The sequence below is a fragment of the Periplaneta americana genome, chromosome 8, assembly GCF_040183065.1.
Source record: "Periplaneta americana isolate PAMFEO1 chromosome 8, P.americana_PAMFEO1_priV1, whole genome shotgun sequence".
Taxonomy (NCBI): domain Eukaryota; kingdom Metazoa; phylum Arthropoda; class Insecta; order Blattodea; family Blattidae; genus Periplaneta; species Periplaneta americana.
Genome location: NC_091124.1, coordinates 7,853,250 through 7,865,580, shown reverse-complemented (window position 1 = coordinate 7,865,580; position 12,331 = coordinate 7,853,250). Strand labels below are relative to the sequence as shown.

The 12,331-nt window shown below is 38.4% G+C and overlaps 1 protein-coding gene across 1 annotated transcript in view; it reads left to right on the top strand.

Moving 5' to 3' along the window:
• Slob (Slowpoke binding protein) overlaps window positions 1–12,331 on the top strand; it is a 595,498-nt gene that overhangs the window by 376,515 nt on the left and 206,652 nt on the right. The gene's annotated exons all lie outside the window — the stretch shown is intronic.

The following is a 12,331-nucleotide window of genomic DNA, read 5'->3' as shown; positions in this document are numbered from 1 at the left end:
TGGAAATTCTGAAGGCCTCTCCTCAAATTCTACACTACCATCTATATGTTAACACGTAAATTTTTGTTTTAATGTACAAATCGAATCATTATTTTGCTCGTTTCATTTGCCTTTATCTTTTATGTTTGTTAATTCCGGATCCAAGTGATCAACCTCACTTGAGGACGGATGATTTGAAAGAAAATCTTAGTAGCAGTCACTAAGCTCAATACGTAGCGAATATGCATCCATAGATATTTGCTATCCACTAGGATCGCTACTATCGCCACATCACAGACAATGCGAAATAGTACCGGCACAGTCTATTGTTCCTAATACCCTCAGCAACTCAAGCTTCGTGACTGTATATACTAGACTTTGGTAATTCCCTGTTTGAATTAGATGGTGCCCAAGTTTGTAGTGGATTTCTAGTAGTATTAATAGTCTGGGACTGGACCTTCCATAAATCACAGAATGTCACTGCTGAGTATAGTGAAAAGTAGACTATTAAATTTGCCAGCCTCATGGGCTAGTGGTTAGAGCTTCTGACTACAGTTCATGAATTCCCGGGTTCGATTCCCGATTAGGTTTAGGTTTAAGACCTCTCCTGGCATTTCATAATCATCCTATCATCGTCATCATCATCATCATCATCATCATCATCATCATCGGGGCAGCGTAACTCTGCCTTCCAGGCGCCCCAACCTCAGAAGTGGGTTACAAATAAGCCATTGCCAGGAGAGACCAGAAATGTTAAATGTCAACCTGGTAGCATTGGATAAAAAAGAAACTATTAAATTTTTCATTGAATAAAACTTCAGTTATGTTTTAAAACAGAGATACAGCATACTGGTATTTATATTTGAATAATTGAAAGGGCAATTTTAGAACGGAACAGAAAATTTACCGTAACAGCTCCAGCCTTAGTGGAATGAGCGCTTTACATCCAGAAACTCCACCTTTCTTAGCGTATGTAGTTCTAAAGCCATTTGCTGAACATTACCACTGTGATACAGATAGTGTTCAAGTGGAACTGGAACTTCTTTCTAAGACAATAACTCAGATCCTCCGTCTTTTCCAGCGGTTCAAAAGAATTGGGATGAAATACTAATCTCTTTTGTTAAGGAGTACCTTCAGTCATCTTTTTCTTCAGATACAGATCGTGCTCGTTTTTTTGGCTCTCCAACAAAATGTTTCAGGATCTTGGCTTCATGCAATTCCTTCCCCTAACATCGGTACCCTTATGGATCCCAGATCCTTTAAAGTTTCCGTGGCTTTACGCCTCGGTTGCAGAATCTGTCACATTCATAAATGTATCTGTGGCAAAATTGTAGATTCTTACGGCCACCATGCCTTAAGTTGTGTCATGAGTAAGGGGCGTCTCTCTCGTCATTCATCGCTCAATGACATCATTAAAAGAGCATTAACATCCTCAGGGGTTCCATCCATCTTAGAATCTTCCGGGATAAGCCGTTCAGACGGCAAGAGACCCGATGGTCTGACTCTAGTCCCGTGGGGTGTAGGCAAATCCTTAATTTGGGATTCCACATGTGTGGATACACTGGCCCCTTCAACCTCTAAGACACCAGGATCTGCCGCTGTCAGTAAACACCATAAATATAAACATCTTGCAGATAATTATATTTTTGTCCCTTTTGCGGTTGAAACGTTTGGATCATGGTGTAGTGAAGCCAAAGCTCTAATCTCCACCATAGGCAGAAGTTTAGTGCAGCTTTCTGGGGACCCTCGAAGCAGTCAATATCTAGGTCAGCGCATTGGTATCGCCGTTCAGCGCGGTAATGCTACAAGTATTCTTACATCCTTCCCCGAGTCCTCTTATTTGCATGAAATTTTCTTCCTTTAATTAATCAATTTATTTGTATTCTATTATAGTATACATGTTAATCGGCTTATGTGAAAAATCAATTTGAATTGTAAACTACTAATTGTGAGTCACACAAAAATTCTAAGACAATATCTAAATTTATATTTTTAATATTGTTAGACAATAAGTCGCTATGAATCTAAAAGTGACTGAAAAGAAATTTTAAAAATAATTTCAGTTAGCTTTTCATGAAATATACAAATTGGCTGTAATTGTATTCACAATTCCATCTTTTAATGCTTCATGTGAACGTTCATTTTCGTGTATGCAGAATATAAGAACATACCTTCGTAACTGAATAGCAGACAAGCACTTAGGCAAACAAGTAATTCTTTGCATTGAAAGGGAATTAACCAATAACCTCAACATGGACACCGACTTAGATAAATTTGATGCTCTCCACAATACACGCATCAATCTACACTAACATTCCTACTGAGGCAAGCAAGTTATAATTTTTTAATTGCTGACATGAAATTAATAAATATGATAATTTATTGTAACCCCTCTATATACAGGGTGATTCACGAGGATTTACACTCCTTTACGGAGCTTATTTCTGAAGACATTTTGAACAAAGAATGTCATATGAACATAGTTCCTCCCAATGTTTTCAGAGTTACACTAATTTAAAGTTATTTTTTCTTTAGTTTGAAGGTAAAAGAATAATACAAATAGAGAATGATCCATTCAGAAGTATCATTTCTTTAATTGGCAAGTATTATGTAGCTAAAAATGTGCTGTGAACTCCTTAGTTGCTTCGTACAGACATCTTTTTGTGCTTTTAACTAGAAAATTACATTATTCTTACGCACTTACAGTATCACAACAATTATTACAAATCACACCACTTCCTCAGACTTAATTATTTGCAGTTCAATTTTGCATCCTAATTTACAGTCTTGGAGAGTTTACAACACATTTTACAAAATGTCGCCGTCCGCTTGAGTACACTTGGCCGCACGCTTGTGAACGGCACTCGTCGCTCTACGTAACTGCGTACGGCTATCTTTGATTTCCGTAGCACTCGCGCTGGCTGCTGACTGCACGCTGAGCAAGATCACGCGTTCACAGCAATGCGTTCCGATAACGAAACGTAACTCTGTAAATATTGAGAATAGGATCCATGTTTATATGATATATATATATATATATATATATATATATATATATATGCTCAGAATGTATTCGGAAATAAACTCCGTAAAGACGCTAAATCCTCGTGAATCATCTTGTATATGTAAATTTATAAAAATTATTAAATACGTATGTAAATGTATGGCCATTTTCAAAACCAGAATAGTTGCCTTATTACATTAACTCTTAACAATGACATTTTAACGTAGTCCCTCCCAAGCTAATGTCTCGCTCCACCTCTTCCTCTCCCCTAGATTAAAAATCCTGGCACCGACCCTGCCTGTATCTAGCTAGACAATCAGTGTTGCCAACTCAGAATTCCATTTACCGCTGCACAAGCTTAGAAAAAAACTGTAGTTAAAAAACTCCAGATTTTTCTTAACACATCACTTCTAAATTTGGAATACAAACTATACAGTTTTAGGAACTGGAGAATTTTATAAAAATGTAGACTAAATTATTGAAAGTGTTTATCACTTCGTAGGCTCTATGTTCTATGCAAAACCGCATGGACAATTAAATCTGAATATTTTGCATTCAATATCACCTTACACCATTTACATCGAGCTTTTGAACTATCACCGGCAACTTCTTCCACCCAGTCTTTCAACACATGTTTTTTTTTTTTTTCACACATCTCTAAACTTTTGTACGTATGGAGTTTCACGCGGCACATTTCTTCAAAATTGAATGAAGTAGATCAAGAATAATACACTGGACACTTCGGAAACAATCACATTCACAATCACACCAGTCCGTTCGAAATCTGATTTCACACTGAGCTGGAGACGTGCATGCCAACAATGAGTCTGGCTTTAAGTTTTAAGTGTGTCTGTGTTACATAAACTGCAATGCGGAATGATAAATTAAATAATATATAATATAAGACGACATTAAGATATATGGATCATATGAGGAGACAAAGAGGAAGGCAGAAAGTAGGAAAGGCTGGAGAATACTGGGTTTGCAGTGAAAGACCTGCCCATGGGCAGAACACTGTGAATGAATGAATGAATGAATGAATGAATGAATCATAATATAAGTTATCATAAATGAAAATAATAATTCAGTTCATTATCTACTCTTCATGATTAAATATATCAATTCATTTACAAAAACAATGCCTACATGATTAGACTAAGAGTTCAACGAAAGTGACATGCCTTATTTCTACAACAATGGATGAGGCAGGAAGTGGACGTGGTTGTACCAAATCGAGTTATCATAAAACATCGATATTTTACATTCGCACAATGAAAAATTGTGATAATACCAAATTAATCTCTGGTTTATGATTAACTAATGTTATTGTCCGCAAGTACATATAAAAACAATATAACATCTTTAGAGAAAAAAAAAATAAAAATATCGTCTCCCTTTGCCGGAAACATAAAAAAAACGCCAAATAAATAGCTAGCCGCTGACGGTAAAATTCTGTAGCTGACCATAGTCCTGAATACACCAGATTTAGCTACAAAACCGCTGACTTGGCAACACTGTAGACAATCCAGTATACTGCTTCGGACTGTCAGCTACTATCGGGAACATTAATCTGAAATTAACTCAGAAGTTCGATCACATAGACACAACCACACTGTATCTATCAGTGTACTCCCAGCAGAGTTTCGGAGAATAAGCACTGTAGATATACTGGAACAGTTCGCTTGTAACTGATAAAACCGTACTTGTAAACATGTAAACAGCTCCGATAGCTTTCTTACCAACAAAAGGCAGAAACTTCCGCAACTACTGTACGTGTTAGTTCCAAACACATACACACAAAGTTCGATATAAATATGCAAAGAAAAGAACAAATGCAGTGAACAGGGAGAAGTAGAGAAGGGAGACACAATTGCGCCCATATAGCCTACAACAAAACAATACTAAAATTATTGCTCGGCTACAGCATCACGGTGTATCACGAGGTTTTCCCCCAGTTTATTGAGGTAATTCCTGGTGTTATTTGGAATAAAAATACAAATACAGTAATGGGGTGACATTCATAATTGAGTTACGGCAATTTGAAAAGAGCAGAAAAAACATTTTATTTGAGGATGTCACTGACAAAAATGGAAATCATAGTTAGAATACAAACAAGTGTTTCATTTTGTACCAGTCTCTTGCATGTAGAGTGGATTTAAAGCAAATGTTCAAAATTTCCTCCCTGCATCTGAAGGCAAAGATTCGCACGGGTGTGAACCGCGCGTGTGGCATTTCGTAACTTCACATGTTCGTTTCTTATTGTAGCTGCGGCATCGAGAATGCGTTGGATCAACTCTTCTCGTATTAGCACCCTAATCCGGTACACGATATCTTTCATCCATCCCAAGCTGCAGTAATCTAGTGGTGTTAAATCTGGGGATCTGGCAGGCAAACGGTTGGCGTGATCATGTGGTTCTAAATGCTGCACTTTTTGCACATGAAAAGGATACAGTCCGTTCTCATGAAGAATTTTCCATACTGGGAATGTGAAACGTTAAATCCTCCCCCACACATCGTTAGACCTGCGCAAACATGTCTGGCGCTACACACACCATGGCGTGTTTCGAAAATCTGTTGTAACTCCTTAATTGAAGGGTTCAGAGCCAAAGGCGACTAACCCACAATTACAAAATGAGTAAATAAGAGTTGATATTAAGAGGATCCTAACAAAAATGATTGGTTTCACAATTTATTTTAATTGGTCTACATTGAATAAATACAAAAATATATCATGAATCTATAACAACAATGTATAGTTTTGAAAAAAGGCTTAATAATGAACAATACAAAATTCAGGGTTGGTCGCCTTTGGCTCTGAGCCCTTCAATTATGAAGGTCACCCCATTACTGTATTTACATTTTTTGTTCCAAATAACACCAGGAATCACCTCCATAAACCGGGGGAAAACCTCGTGATACACCCTGTATATTTGCCTAACAACTAAGAATACTTAGACATATCGCATAATTTTTACTTGACTAATGGCCGGTTTCTTGAAAGATAAAATAATGACTCATAGTTACCAATCCGTAAAGTTTAATTCCGTAATTTTATTGCTCGGCTTCTCGAAAGTGTCGTTAGTTTACTAATGAAATTGTTAACTGATAGAATTTAACGAAGTGAGGACGTAATTCTATTAGATTCAGATACATCCAATTAGTGGTGCATAGTATCGAGAGTATCATTCCAGAAGGGTGTGTCAACAAATGCAGCGTTATTCAAATATTTTAATGGGACCGATATATAGGGTGATTCAAAACCTCTGCGACAAACTCTAAGGGGTGATAGATCTAACAATAAGGAACCCTTTTTGTTAACAACCTATGTCTTTTGACGCGTCGTTTCAAAGTTACCGTTGAAAATGTTTTTGCACGGGCTTACGTCAATGTATACGAATGTGTACACCCCTGTTTGTTTGTTTCTTTATTTCTTTGTTTCTTTGTTTGTTTGTTTGTTCGTTCGTTCGTTTGTTGAGATGTTTGTAAGAGACGAGAAGGGTTGTTGTTATTTGTTTGTTTCATGTTCAATACCTTTTCCTTTTAATTCGGTGTAATCAATTGAGAATGGATGTCTACGCGCCGGGGACGAAGAGACCCATCGTCTCGAAGGCGCTGATAAAGTCGAGCAAACATTGTGTGGTGAAGGTGATTTCTGTTTTGAAACTGTTGTTGGTACATGTGGAGAGCTCTTCTTCCGTTTCCGCGAGCCTCCCCATAACACATTACCATGTTGGCTAACTCGGAAATAGTGTAGACATCCATTCTCAATCGATGATTAGATTGAACTGAAACGAAAAGATATTGAACATTAAACTTAAACAAACAACAACAACCCTTCTCGTCTCTTACAAATATCTCAACAAACAAACAGAGGTGCACACATTCGCATACATTGACATATGCTCGCACAAAAACATTTTCAACGGTAACTTTGAAACGACGCGTCGAAAGACAAATGTTGTTTAACAAAAACTGTTCGTTATTGTTAGATCTATCACCCCTCAGAGTTTGTCGCAGAGGTTTTGAATCACCCTGTATGTTTGAAGACAACCGTTTGAGAATTACAATGGACATGGGAAAGAATAAAATAAAATACCCCGTTAAGTAGCCAAAAAGTTATAATCTTGTAAAATTTTGACTTGTTCTAAATCTTAAAGCTTCAGTGCTAATGTAAGGTCTTTATAATAGGCCTACAATAATTGAAATGAAATAAGAAATTAAAATGGATATAATGTAAACTTGTTGATATTCCCTTCTGGCATAATGCCCTCCGTATTAATTCAGGAATCTAGACATTAACATGATCTAATTCATACTTACTTACTTACATCTTACTACTTAGGTCTTAAATATGAAGTAGACTTGAGTATATGATAAAATACAATGGTGCATGTTAAATCACAAGTAGTATGAGAACATTAGCAATAAAAGAATAAAATTGTTAAAATATGATTATTCATATAAAATAGAACTGGGGGGAAAGGTAGCATATAGCAGCGACTAAGGACGTGTGGCCTTAAAACCAAATCCATGTAATTGTAAAATTACTCTATATGACAGATGCAGCTTGAAGACTCCCTTTACCTATGTCTTCACTGTTTGTTTCTAATATAAGTTGTCTATAGGTTTATTAAAGATCTGAAGATGATTCAGTGAACCGAAAACGTTCAGCTACGAGGCCCATCCAGAAAGTAAGTTTCCCGATTTTTTCCCCTTGAAAGTAAACGTAATTAGCCATGTCAATTGCGCATGCGTAACAGATCTATGACGTATCAATCATATGCCAGCCGGACAGGTCCCGTCTGGTGCCAGTAGCGTGGCAGCAGTGGTCCGAAATGGAAGCTCTTATTCCTTCTCCCGCCGCCTGCGAGGTTCGGTCGGTGATAAAGTTCTTTAATGCACAAAGCATTGCGCCAATTGAAATTCATCGGCGGCTCTGTCAGGTCTATGGGCCGAACATCATGAGTAAGCAGATGGTGCGTCGCTGGTGTAGGCAGTTTTCCGAAGGTCGTCAAAGTGTCCATGATGAAGAGCGCAGTGGGCGACCGTCCCTCATCAATGAAGATCGTGTTGAGCTGGTGCGGCAGTGCATCATGGAGAACCGTCGCTTCACGATTACGGAGCTGAGCAGCCATTTTCCGCAGATATCGCGATCCTTGTTGCATGAGATTGTCACTAAGCACCTGCTGTTCAAAAAAGTGTGTGCCAGATGGGTGCCGAAAAACGTGACACCCGAACACAAAATGCAACGTTTAGGAGCAGCACTGACATTTCTGCAACGGTATCACGATGACGGTGACGAGTTCCTCGACAGGATCGTCACGGGCTATGAGACTTGGATTTCGCATTTCACCCCGGAAACCAAGCAGCAGTCAATGCATTGGCGGCATAGTGGATCTCCGGTCAGGACGAAATTCAAACAGACGCTGTCGGTACGGAAAGTGATGTGCACGGTGTTCTGGGACAGGAAGGGCATTCTGCTCATTGACTTCCTTCCAAGAGGTGAAACAGTGAACGCTGACCGTTACTGTGAAACACTGCGAATAATGCGACGTGCCATTCAAAACAAGAGGCGTGGAATGCTTACTGCAGGTGTTGTGCTCCTCCATGACAATGCTCGTCCACATATGGCTCGCCGCACAGCAGCTGTTTTGACGGAATTTGGCTGGGAGTTGTTTGATCATCCACCCTACAGTCCTGATCTTGCTCCCAGCGATTTTCACGTTTTCTTGCACCTCAAGAAATTCCTGTCCTCCGGTGAGCGTTTTGGCAACGACGAAGAGCTGAAGACGTCTGTCACACGCTGGTTCCATTTACAGGCGGCAGAGTTCTACGACAGAGGGATACAAACATTGATCCCACGATACAACAAGTGTCTCAATTCTGATGGTGGCTATGTTGAAAAATAACTGAAACATTGCTGTACCTGTTGCCAATAAATGTTTTCCTGAAAGTGTGTGTTCTTTGTTTTTAAAATATAGGGAAACTTACTTTCTGGATGCGCCTCGTATTATGTAAAAATACAGCATGTTTGTGTTTACACTTGTGATTTGATAATTCTGACGGTCTTAACAATAAAAAGCTTGAGAATTTTGTTTTGTATTAGTAAGACAGCATTGCATATACACCGCAAAATATGCACGCTTGTTTTTCAGAAATTTATAGCAAACAATCTTATGTACCACCTAACAAGGGAGTCATGCAGAGTTCCTTTGCCGTGGAATTCTTTATATTATATTGTGACAGCGACGTGAGATTCGAACTCACGACCAGCGTCCCGCAAGAGAGAAGATCGCGCGGAGCACTTTGGGATGGCGCGCGGCGGAGAGGGGAAAGGGCCAACGCGGCGAGAGAGTGGAGAGAGAGTGCGCGCGCATCTGGTGCTGGTAGAGAGGAGAGGGCTCTGGATTTTTCTGGAGTGCCATCTCTAGAGACGCGTGGAACTTTCGAGGCTACGTCGCTGCGGTTATAAATTAAGGACGCGAAGGAACGACAGCAGTTTTTCAGTTATTCAGTCAGTGAGTAAGCCAGAGCAAGCAAGCCAGACTTGTGTGCCGGAGTTCGACTCGAGTGTGCGTCCGCATCTGCGTCAGCATCCGAAGGCCTGAGTTCGCGTTAGTGGACCGCAGTTGGAGGGACCTGAGTTCGAGTGCAGTGGACCGCTGTTGGAGGGACCTGAGTTCGAGTACAGTGAACTGTCTCTGAAGGTCTGTGGTTCGAGATACTGTGAACTCGAGTGACTGAGATAGAAGAACTGTGAACTGATAGTTCTGATTTGTAAATAGTGCTTTGTAAATATTAGTTAAGATTAACAGTTCATTGTTGTTCGTACTAGTCCAAGTAAATTGTCATTGTCGTCAGTGGAGTACTATAACGAATACTGTGTTGAGTGAAAATCCAATTGTTGACGAGAGCGTTTAAGGCGAATTGTAGAAAGGAATTATTGTTGTGAGGAATAAATTACATTGTTGTTACTAATAAAATTCACAATATTTTTTCTTTTACTTTATTTTGAGAAATACTGCTGTCAGCGTTATACCATACTTTCACATCTTACCAGATGTAAAAAACTCCAAGTAACTGCGTTACACTTGCGAGATATGACTTCCCAACTTTATCTAACAGTAAGACAGGGAATACATGTACAGTATATGATGTTCCTTGCCGAGATACAAGATTTAGCGCTTAGCAATTCCCAGCAGAATCTGCGCTATCAACCTCTGCCTAGAGTCTGAATTATTAAGAAAGGAAGAGACTTACAATTCTAGGCAGAGCTACATTGATTATTTAGCGCGAATGAGATTTATATTCCGTCCTAAAGAGCAGTTGAACACAGCTCCGCACCACAGCAACCAGAGCACACAAAACATCCATATCTGTCTTTAAAGACGACGTGAAACTGAAAATACGATCTTTAACTGCAAATTTTAGGTTTGAGACCTCAATTCTCACAAATATACACTTAAGTGGATTGGGTAGTCTGAGTGTATGGCTTTGGTGTATGAGTGAAGGAATGTTACTATTACTCTTCAACTATTGAATCAATCAATTAGCAATTTTTGCAGCATACTCACAATATTAGCAGGTATATTTAGGTTTTTAGATTGTCTTTTACAGTACCTCATACAAAAAAATTTAAACCTGAGAAATATTAATTAAATTTAAGTTTAAAGCATTAATATTTAGGAACATTCTTCTATGAAATCCTTTTCACTACAGGTTCCTAAACCTTCAGGGATATTTCCGATGGAGTTGGCTATATTTGCCATCATTTTAATCACATTATGAATACATAGATACATACATACATACATACATACATACATACATACATACATACTGTACATACATACATACATACTGTACATACATACATACATACATACGTACATACTGTACATACTGTACATACATGCATACATGCATACATACATACATACTGTACATACATACATACTGTACATACATACATACTGTACATACATACATACATACATACATACATACATACATACATACATACATACATACATACATACATACGTACTGTACATACATACGTACATACATACTGTACATACATACATACTGTACATACATACATACTGTACATACATACACACTGTACATACATACATACATACATACATACATACATACATACACACTGTACGTACATACATACATACATACATACATACATACATACATACATACATACATACATACATACTGTACATACATACTGTACATACATACATACATACATACATACATACATATATGCATGCATGCTTACAGTAAAATCCCTCGTAACCGGCACCCAAATAACCGGCAATAGCAAAACAACGGCACTTTTGGCTGGATCCATAAAAAACGTTTAAATCTGCCACATTGCCACAGTCTGGGTCGTCAGTTTTGCCACATTAGGAAGTTCGCACGAACTTTCATTTTCAGTGAATATTCGAACTTAAAATAATTGTATTATTTGTGTTGTGTGATGTGTTTTAACAAAGAAAATCCGCACAGTTATGTTTATTTCGTTATGTTCGGACTGTCAGTATTGTCACATTAGAAATTCGCACTAACTTCCATTTTCAGCGAATATTTGAACCTAACATTAGTATATTATTTGTGTGGTGTGATGTGTTTTAATAGGGAAAATCCACATAATTTGTATTTTTATTCAGTTATGAGCAAGTGATAGAGAAATATGCTTCACATGGACGCAGTTTCAACATTTGGCACCATGAAATACGAATTTCTTTTTTGTGTTTAACGACATTTATTCAATTATCCGGCAAAATCTTACATCCTGGTCCCTTTAGTGCCGGTTAAGAGGGATTCGGATAGGGATTCTATTGTACATAGGCTTATATAAGTGTTCTGCTCATGGACAGGTCTTTCACTGCAAACCCAGCATTCTTCAATTTTTCCTATTTTCTGCTTTCCTCTTAGTCTCCGCATATGATCTACATATATTAATGTCCTCTATCATCTGATATATTCTTCTTACCGGAACTCTTCTCCCGTTCACTATTCCTTCCAGTGCATCCATCAGGAGGCGGTTTCTTCTCAGTCAGTGACCCAACCAATTCTTTTTTCTCGTTCTGATCAGTTTCAGCATCATTCTTTCTTCACCCACTATTTCCAACACAATTTAATTTCTTATTCTGTCTGTCCACTTCACACGCTCCATTCTTCTCCTTATCCACATTTCAAATGTTTCTATTCGTTTCTCTTCATTTCGTTGCAATGTCCATGTTTCTGCCCCATACAATGCCACTCCACACAAAGCACTTCACTGTTCTCTTCCTTAGTTCTTTTTCCAGAGGTCCGTAGAAGATG